The sequence below is a fragment of the Mus caroli genome, unplaced genomic scaffold (assembly GCF_978045245.1).
Source record: "Mus caroli unplaced genomic scaffold, Mus_caroli_1 scaffold_4, whole genome shotgun sequence".
Classification (NCBI taxonomy): domain Eukaryota; kingdom Metazoa; phylum Chordata; class Mammalia; order Rodentia; family Muridae; genus Mus; species Mus caroli.
In genome coordinates, this window is record NW_028227259.1 from 149,032,138 (window position 1) to 149,049,575 (window position 17,438).

The following is a 17,438-nucleotide window of genomic DNA, read 5'->3' on the forward strand; positions in this document are numbered from 1 at the left end:
TTATGCAATAAATTTATGGAATGATATGACTAATTCATGATCTGTTTTTGTTTTGACTTTGAAATCAGGACTCAAACCTGGGCAGAAGCTTGCCTTTGGTTTGCACCCACAGCCTTTTAATGTTTTGTATCTTCAGCCAGAGTCTCATTGAGCTGTCCAGGCTGCCTTTGAACTCCGCAGCCCAGGAAGGCCTTGAACCTGTGATCCTCCTGCCTCAGCTTTCTGACTGTCAGGGATGACAGATTTGTATCAGTCTAGGAAGGTCTTTTTGCATATTGATAGTCAACTCTTATGTCCATTCCCAACCTACAAATCTACTTTCTGTTCATAAAAATATCCTTTTCTAGGCATTTCATATAAATTGAAATTTATATGAATTAATTAATCTCTTGCTTCACTTAACATTATGTTGAAGTCCATCCGTTCTGTATTCTAAATTTCCATTGTATGGATATACCACATCTGTCGGTGGACAACTGGTTTGTTTTCACTTCCTGGCTATTATGTATAAAGCACTCACGTACGAGTCCATAGAAAAAAAGTTTTCAAATCTTTTTTTAACAGTGCCTTGGTGTCGAACGGCTATACAGGCTCAGTATACATTCAGTGTCCAACCAGCCACAGTGGCCGAACGACTCCCATGTTTGCAGCAGTCTCTGTGAGTTCCGGTTGCTCCATACTCTTTCAAGCATTTGGTGTCAGTCATTTTTAATTTTAGACAGTCTAGTGGGTGTGTGGTGATTAATCCTTGCTTAAATTTTCTCAATGACTAATGATGTTGAAAGTCTTTTCAAGTGTTTATTAGCCATCTGTCCATTCTCATTGTGAGGTGGCTGTTCAAATATTCTCCCGATTATTAACTGGGGTGTTAAATTAATTATTTATTTTTAATCAATTCATTAATTGTGTACGCATGCATGTGCGCATGCTATGACGCATGTGTAGAGGTAAGAGGACAACTTGCCGTAGGCCACTCTCTCCTTCTCCCAAGTGAAACCTAGAGATCAAAGTCAGGTTGTCACTCATGGTGGCACGTGCCTTTACCCATCTAGCTAGTACATAGTGTTTTTTATTTTCTTAAAGTTGAGTATTTATTTATTTATTTTGGGTTTTTCAAGACAGGTTTTCTCTGTGTATAGCCTGGATGAATGTACTTGGTCATACTTTTAATTTGAATAAATATTCTCCAAGACAATGGCAGAATTCTTTCATATTGCCTTTCAAATAGCAATAGTTCTTTTTTAAATTAAATCCTATATATAACTCTTTTAAAAATGTGTTTTAATGTTGTGCCCCTCAAAAAAATCTGTGTGAGGTCATAAGATATTCTTCCATGCTTTTTCTAGAAGTTTTATGGTTTTGAGTTTTATATTTACATCTATAATACATTTTGATTATTTGTTTTATTAGTTATTTGTTTTGTTGTGGCAACAAAATGCTTGACAAAAACAGAGGATGGGGAAATGGCTCAGCAGCTAAGAGCACTTATTGCTCTCCCAGAGGACTAAGTTCAGTTGCCAGCATCTTCATGGGGCAGCTCAAAATGCCCAGAACTCCTGCTTCAGGGGACCCAGTGTTGCTTGACTCCAAGGGTACCTGCAGTCACATGCACACACACACACACACACACACACACACACACACACACACACACACGCACACGCTTGCATGCAATGACAAAAGAGACCAGAAGGGGGCGTTGGATCCCTGTATCTGGAGTTATAGGCAGTTGTGGATCACCTGGTGGGGCGCTGGGTAGGCAACTGCTAAACCATCTCTCTAGGCTCCTTTACAATCTTTCGAAGGCTTCTTTTTTTTCTCCAAACTTTGTGAAGGTGTCAACAACCAATTGCTTATGCATGTGGTACCCATAACCAGATGCATACCAGATGTATTCAACTGATCGATTTGTCTAACACCACCCCAATTCAACATCTTGATATCTGTAGCATTAATGTTAGGGCTGAAATCAAATGGAATAATCCCTCCAACTTTATTCTTTCTTGCCAAGGAGTTCTTTGAATTTCTCTGTGATTGTCAGGCGTAGATATCCCGGCTTAGTGGGGGCGAGCCTATAATCTTAACACTCGGGGGACAAAGGCAAGAGGATCATTGCAAACTGGAGGCTAGCCTGATTTATATAGCGAATTCCAGACCAGGCAGAGCTACATAGTGAGACTTTGTTTCAAAACATCCAAAACAGGAACTGTGTGCCTGGCAAGCACACAGACCTGGGTTCTATCCTTAGAATCCACGTTTAAAGAGTCCAGGCCTAGTCTTGTGTGCTTGCAATCCTAGTCAGGGTAGGATGGAAAGAGGTGTATCTCTGGGGCTGGGTGGCTAGCCTAGTCTGCTAGGCAACATCCAAACAATACTCAAGGCCAACCTTTGAGCTAGAAGGACACACACATGCACACCTGCATGCATGCGTACACGCACACATGCTGAGGATGCCCTCACACACCAGAGGCAAATCTAACATTGGAAAGGAGCTTATTGATACATGTAAAGCAACCGCTTTACATGTTGACATTTGATTCTGATTACACTGACTCCATCAGCCATTTTGAGGGAGCTGGCATCCTAACAACACAGAGTCTACTAACTCAAACATATTGGATTTGATAGTTATATCTCTAAATATATCATTTTTTTTCCCCAGTTAAAACAGGGGGCTGGGAAAATGGCTCAGCCATTTAGAACATGTACTGCTCTCGCAGAGGACCTGGGTGCTTCTTAGCACCTATACTGGATGGCTCATCACTAGCGGTATCTTTGCTCTGGGGTATCTCAATCTTTCTCTGACCTCCTTGGACATATATGGCCCCCAACCTCCCACATATAAACAATTAAAAAATCAAATGAATCTAATCAAGAGGAGAGAATTGAAAGCAATCTCCCTGTGTGTCTCAGGCTGGCTTTGAACTTCTGAACCGCTTGCTTAGCACCCCCAGTGCCGGTTAGTTCACTTGTAAATGCTGTCGTGTATTTTAAATTTTCACTTTCCATGACCAGTAGCATGTGTGCGCAATCGCTCTCGAATCCAGACAGTCTCTTAGACTCACTCAATTGACTCTGGCTGCTTCTTTTGTAGACACTATAGGACAATCCCATAGACAGTTATGATGCAGCCTGTATACTTTTTTTTTGTGATGCTCTCTGTTCATTTGCATAGATCAATATTGTGATCTGGAATATTCTTTTTCTTTTTCTTTCTTTTCCTTTTTTAAGAGAGTCTCTCTATGAAGCTCTAGCTGCCATGGAACTTGCTATGTGTAGCCCAGGCTGGACTCAAACTCATAGAGATCTACCTGCCTCTGCCTCTGAGTGCTGGGATTAAAGGTGTGCACTGCTATGCCTGGCTGGCATATTTTCCTTATGCCTGGCGGTTTTCTTTAACAGTTCCTTTGTATTCTGGGGCTTTGCATGTCTTTGTTTTGCTTTTGTGGTTGAGAGATGCTTTTGCTGAGTTACATAATCCCACATTGAGGTTTCTCCTTTCTGTAAGAATTGAAATACATTATTCCTTTTCTTCTAACTTTCACTTTTTTTTCCCAGCCAGAAGTCGGCTAGGATTCCTGCCTTTTTTCTCTGTATATAGTCTATCCCTTTCACCCTGTCCTCGGATGCTTTTAAGAATTTTCTTTTTATCACTAGTTTTAAGGAATGTGCAGGCTGGCGAGATGACACAGTTGATAAAGGGCTTGCCACTCGGGCATCAAGATCTACGTTTGGATCCCCAGGACCCACATAAAGGCTGGGTGTGAGAGTACCCATCTGTAGCCCAGTGTTAGATAGAGCGTGCGGGGACAACAGGAGGATCTGGGGAGCGCAGTGGCTTGCTGGCGCAGCCCAATCCCCGAGAGACACTGTCAAAAGAGAGTAACTAAGACACTCAAGGTTGACACACACACACACACACACACACACACACACACACACTGATGAGAGTCTGTCTGGCATGCACAGAGTTGGTTTAATCCCTAGTACCACATTAACCAGGCATGGCGGTACACCTGCAGTCCCAGCACTCAGAAAATGGAGATAGGAGAATCAGAAGTTCAAGGACCTCTTCAGCCGCATCCAGGTTAGTCTGCCAATACACAAACACAGCATATATTCATACGACAACATTTAAAGAAGCAAATAAGATAGTAAGAAATCATTTGGAGACTATACAGAATTCTTAAACCACACTGGCCCATCCCAAAGAATTGAATTGAATTTTATTTTAATCCTATGAACAGCTTAAAGAAGGAGGCTCTCTTTATCAGGAGTTCCACAACATCACTTCTCCCTAACCGACAGATGATATAAGAACAGAATCAATGCCCACGGATTTAATTTTAACATTTAATGTTAGCTATGTTCAAGCATTAAGATGCTCTGTGAGAACAGATGCAGCCATGGTTGACTATGCAGAGCTTTGGGATCACTGAACCCCTTGACATGACCTCCGAGATCCCATTGCGCAGCCAGAAGGTCACAGACCACACCCCCGGGTCTTCCCTCCAGGTCCTGGGAGGATGCGCACGTCGACGTCGGGGGCAGCCCTTCCCTCTTCTGCCATTTACATCGCGGGCTTCTTTTGATTCCTTCCAGCAGGTAGGCGCACTGTGAAATTGAGTTTCAGAATCATTTGTTTCCGATCCATCAGCTCGGGTACCAAGCACAGGGCAGGTGAGTGTGTGAGCTTTGGTGCGAGCTCTTCCTGTTATAGGTTTGCTGAAATAGCCTTCTAAAGGCTGGTGTTCATCGTGGTGATGGGGGACTCAACAAAACTTCCATGGGGGTCACTTCTAATCTGGGCTAAGAGAAGAAACAAATCTCTTGGATGAGAGAGGGTCACCGGAGTTACTCTTGTTCAGCCCAGGTCATCCCAAAGAGAACCCCTGTGAGCTGTCCACAGCTCTGTTATGGCAAGGGGGAGATAAAAAAAAAAAACTCTAGAGGTCGACCAGTATGCTAACAGTCCATTTGAACCAACGTGTGTGTGTGTGTGTGTGTGTGTGTGTGTGTGTGTGTGTGTAGGTGTGTGTGTGCGTGTGTGGGTGTGCATGTATGTGCATGTATGTATGCATGTGTGTGCATGTCTTGGGTGGCATCTGAGGGTCCATGTGAAGTGATGTAGAAAGAACAGCTGAGGAGGATTCCAGTGGGCGACATGCTGCTTTTGACTCCTTTCCCTGTAAATCTATCCTTTAAAGTTCCCTCTTTCCTCCCCAACTCCCTACCTTAAAAAATATTCATTTATATTAGGATTTACTTTTCTATGTATTTGTATATATATATATATATATATATATATATATATATATATATATACACACACACACACATGCAATAAATTAATTTTGTTATAATTTTTCTTGTGTATGGTGTGCGTGTGTGTATGTGTGTGTGTGTGTGTGTGTGTGTCTGTATGTACCTGTAAAGGCCTGAGTCTTGGGTTGGGAGTCTTCCTTGATGGCTCTCTACCCATCTCATTGAGGCAGGTTCTATGCATAACTCAAAGCTTGCTAATGCAGGTTCGTCTAGCTGGCCAACTTGTACCAGGGATTTCCCCGTCTTTGCCTTCTAAAAGTTGGGATTCCACAGCCACTCATGTGGGTTCTGAGCACATGAACTCCAGTTCTTATACTTGGAACACTATGACTGAGTCCTCTCCCCACATTCTGGCTGTTTTGGGCCAGGGTCTTACCATACAGCTCAGGTTGACTGTAAACTCACTGTGTACTCCCGTCAAGCCTTGAACCTTCGATCCTCCTACCTCAGCTTCCCAAGGGAATAAGCCATCAGCCCTAGCTTTCACTCTTTAGGGCAAGGCCTCAATTCTCTTATTCCTTAAAAAGCCATCATACTGGAGGGATTGGCTTCTGTTATCTGTCTTGGATATAGACACTTCCAACATACCATTGTAATACTGAGCCTTGCTTGCAGGGCTCAGAAACTAAGTTGGGACCATCTCACTGGATAATGTTTTATGAAGCAGGGCTGGTGAGATGCTCAACGGATAAAAGTGCCAGGTGGTTGAGGCTGACAAGCTGAGTTTGACCCTGGAACACAGACTGGAAGGAGATCACCAATTCTTGAAAGCTGTCCTTCAACAGCCACATATGCAGAAGGCAGTCACACCTCCACATGCAAACTGTGCTATACACACACCTGTATACACACACACACAACCCACCCCATACACACCAAAAACTATTACAGAATAATTTTGGGGGTGTATAGTTGGAGAGATGACTCAATCATTAAAAGCACTTCCTACTCTTGGAGAGGACCGGGGTTCAGTTCCCGGCACTCACAACAACAGCTCACAATCATCTGCAACTCCCACTTTGAGAGATCCAACACCCTCTTCTGATCTCTTTGGAAACTGCACGTGTGCACACATGCACATAAATAAAAATAATATTTAAAAAAATATTGTCCCTACACTCAACGGCACATCCTTTATCATTAACATTTGAGCACTGTGCTGTATAGTTTATGTCAACTTGACCCAAGTTAGAGGCATTTGAGAGGAGGGGAGCATGAATTGAGAAAATGCCTCGGAAAGATCTGGCAGCAAGCAAGCCTGTAGTGATTGATGGGCGAGGGCCATCCCTGGTCTGGTGGTCCTAGGTTCTAAAAGAAAGTAGGCTGAGCAAGCGAGCGAGCATGAGGAGACAGCCAATAAGCAGCACCCTCCATGGCCTCTGTGTCAGCTCCTGACTCCAAGTTCCTGCCAGGTTTGAGTTCCTTCCCTGACTGCCTTTGATGATGAACTATGATATGGAAATGTAAGCCAAAACAACCTTTCCCCAAGTTGCTTTTGGTTTTGTGATTCAGCAGAGCAATAGGAATCCTAACTAAGACAGGCACTTACAATATACCAGACCCTATCTAGTAGAGACACAGAAGCAGACAGAATTAGTCTTTATCCGTCATAATTATCAGCTGAGACTGTATCTCCTGACCATTTATCAGTATAACATTCAGCACAGTGACTGGTATTTATGTAATAGTTCAAGCATTCAGGTTGGTTTCAATCGGGAAGGGAAGGAACCAGCAATCTTTGCCTCGCTGCCCAGCCCTGCCACTGCCCCCAGCAAACACACACACTCCTTTTCCTCTCCGGCTTTGGTGTTTTTTAAACCAAGACCCTTGATACCACTTATTGGTTTAAAAATAAAGATGAAACATCAAAACATCAGTTTGTAGCTCTGAGTGACGCACTTAATGCAAATTTATTTTGTTATTGGGGTGTAGACATTGAGAGAGTTCTTTTTTAGAAAGAAGAAGCACGGGGGAGAAAGATGGAGACATAATACAAAGCCTGGAGTCAAAGCTTTGACCTCAAATATCATACACTGATTCAGACTCCTTTGGCTTTCATATGTCATGAGGGTTTTTTTATGTTTTGGCATTAAATTGACCTTATCTGTCAAGCTCAGAAACTCAAGGCTACAGTACAGTATTACAGCTTTGTTCTCAGAACCCTTTAACCACTTTATATGTTGTTCAGGCAGCTAGACCTAAAAACAACCATAAGACAGTATCAGTTTCCATAAAAAGGTAGGATCCGTTCTAGTTGGGGTGTTAAACAAAGATTGATTTTTGTCGCAAAGGAGAGAGAACCTTATCCGGAGAACGGATGTATTTAGGGAGGTTTAAATAGAAGGGAAATACCTTCCAATGCTCTTTAGCTCATAGAGGTTGTTCATTAGCCGGACTGAATCACAGAGCAAATGAAAAAGAGAACCTGGGTGGGCTTCACAGCTGCTTCTGCAACAAAAGCCGTGGTGCGCATAAAGGGTTTCTCTCTCTTTGTGTGGCTGGTCCAGGGCTGGGCTGGGATGACCACGGGACTTCTGAACCACAGGCCAACACGGTTCCCTGGTAGAGGCTGGAAACGGTCTAGTTCCTCTCAAATGGGCAATCTGAACTATGCCATCTTTTCCCATCTTTCTTTCTTTTTTTTTTTTTCAATGTGGCAACCAACAGTTTATTTATTTATGTTAATAAATGAATCAGTAAGGGAATAAACACCCAGGTAGTAGATAAAGGGACAAAGCAGGGCCTGGGATGCAAGCTCAAAAACATTTAACTGTATAATATCGCAACCATCTTTTTTATCTTGACAAATTTTTCAAAGATAAGGAATTGCCAAGAAGATTTTTCATTATTTATTCAAATATTGCTTGTGTGTTTCCTGCCTGTGGAACTGACTGGACCCTTGTTTATATTTTGGTTGAAAATCTAAACTATTTCTAGGAAGGGCATCTCAAATTCGATGCCCTCAAATTCGATATAGTAAGACTTTATACATTACCCACCACACACACACACACACACACACACACACCTGATCTTCCCTTCTTTCACTCAGGTTCAAGTTTCCGTTCCATGGCTGCAATAAAACACTCAGACCAAAAGTAACTTAGGGAGGAAAAGGGTTTATTCCAGCTTAAAATTCCAGGTTACAGTCCATCAGTGAGGGAAATCACGCAGGAACTTGAAGGCAGGAGGGACTGTTTGCTACCCTGTGCGATGTTATCACTCACCAAGGAAATCGCTTCATAGCCAAGGAAGTGGAGCAGAAACCATAGAAAATGCTGCTTGGTTGCTTGCTTAGAGACCCAGTCATACTCAGCTAGCCTTTTTGCTGTTTTTTTTTTTTTTTTGGAAGGACAGACTGTTCAAGACAGGTGTCCTGAAACTCAATCTGTAGACCAGGCTGGCCTTGAACTCACAGAGATCCACGTGCCTCTGCCTCCTGAGTGCTGGGATTAAAGGTGAGCATCACCAACAACAGACATCACCACCACCACAGGAATTTTTTTTAACATAGTTCAGGGCCATGTGCCTACTGCCTGCTGTGGGCTGAGCCTTCCTCCATCAGTTAACAGACAAAAGAAATCCTCGGCAGATGTGCTTGCTGACTAATCTGATCTGGGCAAGTCAACCGATGATGTCTCAGATGACTCTTAGGCGGGGTCAAGTTGACAGTGAAAGCTAACCAGAACAGGTAGGAAGAGATGGCCTTCCATGTGAGCATCAGGATTCTAGGGGGGATAGATGTTTCAGGGGGAGGGACCTGGGGGTGTGTGGACAAGGACAGAGCAGTATGAGTTTCAGCTCATATTGACTGCTAAGGAAGGGAAACTGAGTCACTTCTCTTTAGGGGTGTGGTCCCTGCTAAGTTTATCCTGCTCCATTGGATAGCCCCACACCCGTGCTTATTGGGAGACAGTAAATGGACTCAGAGTGTTATTTTAAAGATTAACAGAGAGTGCATGGTGTTGACAGGGAGACAAGGGGACAGATCTGGGAGGATTTGGAAGGGGGAAAATATGATCAAAGTACATTATATGTATGCATGAAATTCCCAAGAATAAATTTAAAAAATAAAATAAATTTACCCATTCTAACAACAACAACAACAACAAAAAACAGTGCAAAGTCTAAGGTTGCATCAATCATAGTCTGTTAGTTTAAATTTTTTTTTTAAACTGGAGAACCTGCTTTGGCTCAGACCCTCTCATTTCAGATATGCTTTGGGCGCAGAACCTCTGATAATCCTGGGAGAGGTGTCTGTTCTTTTACCTCGCCTTAACCTCCACGGAGGGCTAAAGTTAAAAAGCCTGCAGGTTTAAAAATGCTAACCCCTGCATCCCTATTAGCAAGATGCTTCTACCTCAGGACACGGGTGGAGAAATTTCAGAAAATATGAGGTCTGCAGCCATTTAAGACACACATTCCCACTCGCCTCTGCTCAGCTAAAAACTGAGTATTGTTATGACTCCAGTGTTCCTTCTCATATTCATTCCGTCCAAGCACTGACCTCATCTTTGTTGCAGATGAGAGGTGAGTGATACCTACTAGAGACGGGATAAATTTATCTTGAGGTATCCTTGGAAACTGCAAATAGATTTGAAACAGAAGCCTGTAAGGCAGAGATTCCTAACTACATATCCTGTTTCCCTCCCCACCCCCCAAGTTGGTTTAGTCGTCCCTTCTTTTGCCCTCTCTTCCAAATACTCCTTATGTTAGAGCCTTTCCTTGCTGTTACAAAATAACTTACGAAGTAACTGAGGGTGCAGGGGTTACTTCTTTAGAGGCACGGTTTCTGAGGAGTCAGTTGACTGACACTTGACTCTGTCTGTGTGGACAGAACACCTAGGCAGTGGGAGCAGGGGGAGGAATGGGCTGTTCACTTCATGGTGGTCAGGAATGGGAGACCACAGAAAGGACCGGGACAAGATAAACTTTCATAGGTGCATCCCCCTCTACCCCCTCCAGTGTTTCACTTACAGCACTGCTCTACCTCCTCCTCAAGTCTTTTCAGAACCCCCCAAAATGGTGCCACCAAGTTAAGGATGAAGAGCTTGACACCTGCACGGGAGCAGGGGGTGCATCTTATATTCAGACCACAACACCCGGCACTTCCCGACACCCACTTCCTCGTCCTTTCCAAAGGCCAATTCCTAGCTTCTCTATTAGAGCAGAAGATCCACATAAAGAGTAAATTTTTTTTCTCTACAGTTACAGAATAGATTACATGTTAAACAAACCCTTCGTTTCTTTCTTACAACAGTATCATAGCTGTGAACAATGACCTCTAAAAGGCATTGGTGAAAATAAAGAATAACAACCTCTGTCAGACCCAGCTGTTGCTCATTGCTCATGAGGAGTCCAGAGTCCAGTAGAAAAGATTCAGAGCCACAGGTCTGAATAATAAGACAGTGTCCAGTAGATGACAATCCTTTATTATGACTAATGTCGATGCAAACTTTAAAAGTTATTTTATTATTAATAAAGTATGCGTCGTGCGTTTCTGTGAATATGCATACCATGGACGTGTGGGTGTCGATGGAGTCAGAAGGAGGTGTTGGCTCTTCTGGATCTGGAGATACAGGTGGTTGTGAGGCCTCCAACATGGGTGCTGGGATCTGAACTTGGTTCCTCTGGAAGAACAACACACAGCCTTGACACCTAAGCCATCTTCTCCAGCCCCAGGGCGAACTTCTTAGAGGAAATAACTTGTAAAATGGAGAAATGGGAGAAAGCCTGTGAGCTGGGTGTAAAAAGCATCCGATTGTTCAAAAGGGCAGGTCAAAAGGGATATAATAGAAAACAGAGCTGAACCGGAAGGTTGGGAGCGAGTGAAGGAGACCGAAAGGTGTATGGATTTATTTAGGAAACTATTGGTGGCGTCTGGGAATAGGAGACATTTACTCCAGGAACTGTGAACACCAATGGGAATGCTGAGTTAGAAAAGCGTGGTTAGGGGGTATTGGTCTACTTTAGAACAAAACTAGTGGGGTTGAAGTGGTGCCAGTGAAGCTGACATGCAGAAGAATTAGGACCCAGAAAGGGCCCGGGATTGGAAAGTATTGGCGGAAATGGAGGAGATTCAGAATCCTGTGGAAAATGTTAATGATGCCAGAGATGAGGCACATGGGAGGAAGAAGGGAGGGATGGCTACGAGCACAACGCCTTTCGCCGAGGACACATCAAGTTAGAGGTTCAGGTACTGAATTCTTGAGATGGACAATATACAATTAGTTAATTAGATCCTGGGGCCTCATAAAGATCAATCTCAGTAAAGACAATTAAAAGCATAAACTTGTAAACATAGAGAGTCTAGTGAGAGTATTGAGAGCTGTGGACCACTCAACTGTGGACATGAGCATTGTGGTGGTTTGAATAAAAATGGCCCCCCTAGGCCCATAGCGAGTGTCACTGTTAGGAGGTGTGGCTGTCTTGGAGTAAGTGTGGCCTTGTTGGAGGAAGTGTGTCACTGGAGAATGGGCTTGGAGGTCTGAGAAGCTCAAGCTCAGCCTATTGGCTCACTGTTTCATCCTGCTGCCTGTGGATCCCCATGTAGACCTCTCAGCTACCCCTCCAGCACCACGTCTGCCTGCGTGCTGCCATGCTTCCTGCCATGATGATAATGGACTGAACCTCTAAAACTATAAGCCAGCCCTAATTAAATGCTTTCCTTTGTAAGGGTTGCTATAATCGTGATGTCTTCACAGTAATAAAAGCCTAAGAAACATTGGTTGAAGAAGAAGGAAGGAAAGGAGGGAGAGGAGTGGGGAGGAAGGGAGGCTGGCTCAAAATGCAAGATAATCAGAACACAGGAGCATAGAAACTTATAATGGAACATCTATAAAAACAATCCATCAAGTGTGTGAGTAAGTGTGTGTGTGTGTGTGTGTGTGTACACAACATACATTTGGAAGTCAGAGGACAATTTTTAGGAGCCATTTTCTCCCTCTACCATGTAGGTCCCAGGGACCAAACTCAGGTGGTCAAGCTTAGCAGCGAGTAACTTTACCTACTCAGCCATCTCCTCCACTCCAGTGGGAAGTTCTAATACCAACTAAACTTAATCGACAATCCTGGATGCTCTGGCGAGTTCTATGGACATTATAGTAATTGCAATTGATAACAATTTATTCATTTTTATCGAAGTCGTTCCTGAAGAAAAGACAAGCATTTTCGGGGGTCAGTGAATAAGCTAAGAAGCAGCAAAAGGAAACGACGTTTTCACTGAAGATCAAAGGCCTGCATCTGACCAAGGCTCTGCTGTTAAGTAGCTATCTCATCTTTTAATCTTTTGAAAACTGTTTTCTAGTCTTTGGGTTTCTACAGAATTGCTTCCAGCTTGGGCTTTCAAAGGCTCATCCAAGCAGGAGAGATGGTTCAGTGGTTAAGAGCAATTATTGCTCTTGCAAAGGACCCAGGTTTGATCCCCAGCACCCACATGACAGCTTAGAACTGTCTGTGACTACAGGTCAAGGGGATCCGATACCCTCTTCTGTCCTGGGCTCTGGCATGCACACGGTGCACACACATTGCTCAAGCATACTCATATATGCATAAAATGAAAAATAAATCTTTAAAATTCAAATGTTCACACAAGCTATCTGTGCCTAACTGATATGGGCACAGTGAGCTACAATCTTTGTCATAATTAGATCAATTTTCCATCTCCTCTGTGTGTGTGTGTGTGTGTGTGTGTGTGCAGCATATGTGTGAGAGTCAGAGGAGAACCTCAGGTGTTGGTCTTTACCTTCCACCTTGTTCAAGGCAGGGCTTCTTTGTTGTTTCCAACTGTGCATGCCAGGGTAACTTCTAGAGAGTCTCCTGTCCGCACCCTACATTTCAGGGATTTGAACTCAGATCTCCACATTGGCATATTCAGAAGTCTTCCCCTCCCCTCCCCCACTAGCCATTTCCCCAGTTCCAATTTTGTAATTTTTAGACAAGCATATAAAGGAAGTATTATCCCTAGTGTTTCCAAATATAGAGAAATTGAGAGACTATGCTCTTCGATTTCCTCAAAGCAAACTAACTTCAAGGGGTCTTTTTTTGTGTGCTTGGGGTGACGCTCCGGGTTTTATATTAGGCAAGGGCTCTACCGACAGTTACATCATACCCAGGAAGCTCACTGTTCAGAGTCCATTCCCTTTAGACACCAAGCTAACCTGTGCTTCTTGGCTTCTAGTGACCTAGTCTATTGCTAGAAATCAGAAGGTACCACTGAGCCTTCATTTGTTTGGTGAAACCATGGAGTTACATTAACAAGCCGTTTCCCCAAACTATGGCTGTCTACCCACTTGTAATACACCCTTGCACAGGAACATTTTCTGAAAGTCAATGTTTCCTATCACTTGCTCCAAAATTAAACCAGAGATACATCATTCAGGAAGAAGCCAGATGCACTGAAGAAAGAAAAATTTGCTTTATCAGAGGGGCAGGCTTCTCTCACATCCCATAGCAATTTAAATTCATTTGCTGAAATGTGAAATACAACCAGTCTTTTAGTTGGGTCCCTTCGCATAAACACCAAGTTAGCATAAATGCAAAATAGTTCACATGATTAAATCTTTATAACACCATAATTTATCTTATGTACACACACACACACACACACACAGAGAGAGAGAGAGAGAGAGAGAGAGAGAGAGAGAGAGAGAGAGAGAGAGAGAGGTAGATCTTTTACTTGCTGAGATTTCTACATTTTTTCTGGAGTTCTCAACTCTCATCATCTCTCTAAGGAAGCTGGCTTGTATTGCCCCAGACTCTTAGTGTATTTAGTTCTAAAGGATAGTATACAGAATAAAGGGAAATTTTAATTTTGTTTTTAATAGGACCTATATAATTCAGTCCTAGCTCTGGTGGAGAGAAGGGGAGGAGAGGTCCATTAGCATTTATTGTGCACCTGCTATATGCTAAACATGTCTGGAAACAGTGTCTCACACAAGCCTAGAAACAACAATGCTTGCTCATAAATTTACTTTTAATTTTAGAAATGAGAAAACTAAGGCTCTGGGAGGTTAAGTTACACTTATCAGACTGGGACTGAGACAAGTGCTGCCTGACGCCAAACTCCCTTTCCACTTTATTGGGCAGTTTGGTCTCGTGAAAAACACACTCATAAAAGGGTATTAGCATTTTATGTATTACAGGGGATTAATCGGGATCCTTTAGCGCCTCCAGCACTGAATCCCTTGTGCACACTCTCATGCAACACACACACACACACACACACACACACACATACACACACACACCATTCTGAACTCCCCTCGGACTGAAATTCAGCACCGAGGACAGTTCCTGAGTCATGTTTGCAGGAAGCTGTCCTTGAATTCCGTGCTATTGAGCACACGCCCCCACTCTTGACTTCCCAAGTGGCTGAGAGGGGAGGAAATGCAGAAGAGGGGGAGGGGGAAACTGTATAAGATAGGTTCCTCTGACACCGCGGTGGAAATTAGCACATTTCCCAGAAGACCAAGATAAAAATGCATGTGAGAAGAACCAGGGAGCCAAACAGATGGGGCAATAAAATGGAGGTAACAGCTCATCAGGATTCCCAGCGCGTGGTCATGGGTTAAGTCCATAAGGGGCTCTCGGGGCTCTCGGCTGCTCCGGGACCAGCCGACATAGTGAATGAGTGGGTGGTTACTATGCTGCCGCATCGGTTACACTAAGAGATTAGGTGGCAGTGATTCACTGCTGCAGATCTGCACGACTTTCTCAAGTAGCAGAAAAATCTGTGGGCCCTGGGCTCTGTCACTCGCACAGCCCTTCTCATGGGTAGGGTGAGTCATGCACGCAGGATCTTTCAGGTGGACGGTTTCTGTGCTGTGAGGAAGAAATCAAGGCAGAGAGCCCACGCTGCCAGGAACAGGTTACAGCCGCGACCACAGCATCTCCTTGTATGAAAGTCTATCTGCTGTTTACACAACCAGCCTGACCTTCCCTACTCTGCCTTCGCTACAGGAAATTCATTGCCCACACAGAAGAAAACCAATGTTTTGTAATGTTTGGCATGTGGAAGAGGGAGTCCTTCCTCCCGGAACTACCAGGCTCTTGAATAAAGCCAGAAGGGCCATTAAAGAGTTGCCGCTAATTGCCTTATCTTTCCTACAAGGTCCAAAGAGGAGAAAATGGCTTGCCCCAAACCACTTAGCTAGTAACAGTTGGCATTGGGACTAGAAGGCCTCATTCCTAAACCAGCAGATTTTTCCATTGTACCAGGAAAACAAAACTGCAAATAGCATAAGTCCTCTGATTTTACTGTCTCCAGAGAAAATCACATCCTCAATGTCTGGGTCTTTCCATCTGGGGTTTGGCAACTCTGCTGATCCCGTCTCATAGTGGGAACTCTTGTAGGAAGTCTAAGAGCAATTATTTTGGGGATATATGCTATTTTTATGTCTTCTTGTACATCACCTTCTTTGGTCAGGAGGAAATTAGAATTCTGGAAATACATTTGATTTAATTATTAAAAGGACAAGCCTTGGCTTCAAGTAGTTGCAAATATGAATTATTAGTCCATGTCATGAGAGGGCCGGAGAGCTACATAGAAACAATGATAATCCATTGTTACACCCAGTTAAGATCTGCCCTGGCCTGGGAGTAAAGGAGCATCAAGTCTATGAGTGGGAACTTCAAGTAGCATGTCTATATTTGGGTAATTCTGAACATGCCTGGATTTGGTACCTTACAGCATCCTCTAAAAATGTACTACTTTAGAAAGTGTTTTGAGCCGGGCGTGGTGGCGCACGCCTTTAATCCCAGCACTCGGGAGGCAGAGGCAGGCGGATTTCTGAGTTCGAGGCCAGCCTGGTCTACAAAGTGAGTTCCAGGACAGCCAGGGCTATACAGAGAAACCCTGTCTCAAAAAACCAAAAAAAAAAAAAAAAAAAAAAAAGAAAGTGTTTTGAGATTTTGATGCCTTCACGATTGCAGTGTGTGTGTGTGTGTGTGGGGGGGGGGGTTATTTGAGCTTTTGAGTTTCCATGTAGCCAAAGAAAGTCTAGGAAGAAATGGTAGACTCAAGGTCAAATTCAACAAGGGGAAACTTCTTCGTGGTGAGTCTAGACAACAAAGCCATTAGCCCAGTATTCACCCCCCTGCCTACACCCTACCTTTTCCATTGATGAATATTCTTACCTGAGCCATCCTTGCTTCTGCGTCCTCTGCTCTGGATCCTGTGGAGACTGAATATCCTGTCTGTAGTTTTTAATCCTTGAAGAGATTTTTCATGAATAGAACTTTCCTTATAATTTAGCAACACTGTCCTTGAAAACCCCACAACTATTTACATAACAGAAGCTATTGTTTGAAGTGCAAAACAGGTCAGAATTTGGTTCCCAGAGATTAATCACTGCAGTCTATTTTGTATTATCATAATAATTTCATTTATTTTGATACAATTTGTTTCCAGAATCAACCCCAGCTTCTTTGCACAAGTGACAAATCCATTTGTTTCTGGTAGAATGGATAATGTGATTAATGACCTTGCAACAGGATTTCTTTAAAAAGGGGGAATTTTTTTTTTTCATTTTTAATTCACAGTAAACCAGCTGAGTCTGTTAAGTGTGTAACTGTTCTGAACTTGTAAGCCATGGGTAAGATTTTGAAATACCCCCCTCCCAATCTTTTGGGGGATTTCTGAGTATTAATATTAGGTTTTCTCCAAGAATCTGATGATACTAGTCTCCAGGTGTAAAGTGGACTTGTTGGATTCCCGCATTAAAAAGAACGGGGCACCAATCTTTGCCATGGCCCCATCATGTTTATTCCGGCTGGATGTTCTCATCAAACCGAGGTCATAGGAAATAAATAAGGTCATGTCTAGAAGGATATTGTCCCCTCACAAGAACCTTCGAGTGAACTCGTGACTACCGCCTCCTGGTCTTCTGTGTGGGCATCCCCTTCTTTCTTGCAGCATCCAGGACCCACTTCTGTCCCTGCTGGTCTGTTTCTTTCTTTCTTTCTTTTTTTTCCTTCTGTTTTTCCCCTTGAGTTCTCTGGGGTTGGGCCTGGGATTTTGGGTACGCCTACAGACTGTCCGCCTCTGCAATCGACCGTCGTGCTTCCCGCGCCAGAACAAGGAAACCCACGCGAGCCGCGTAGGTGGCTCGCGT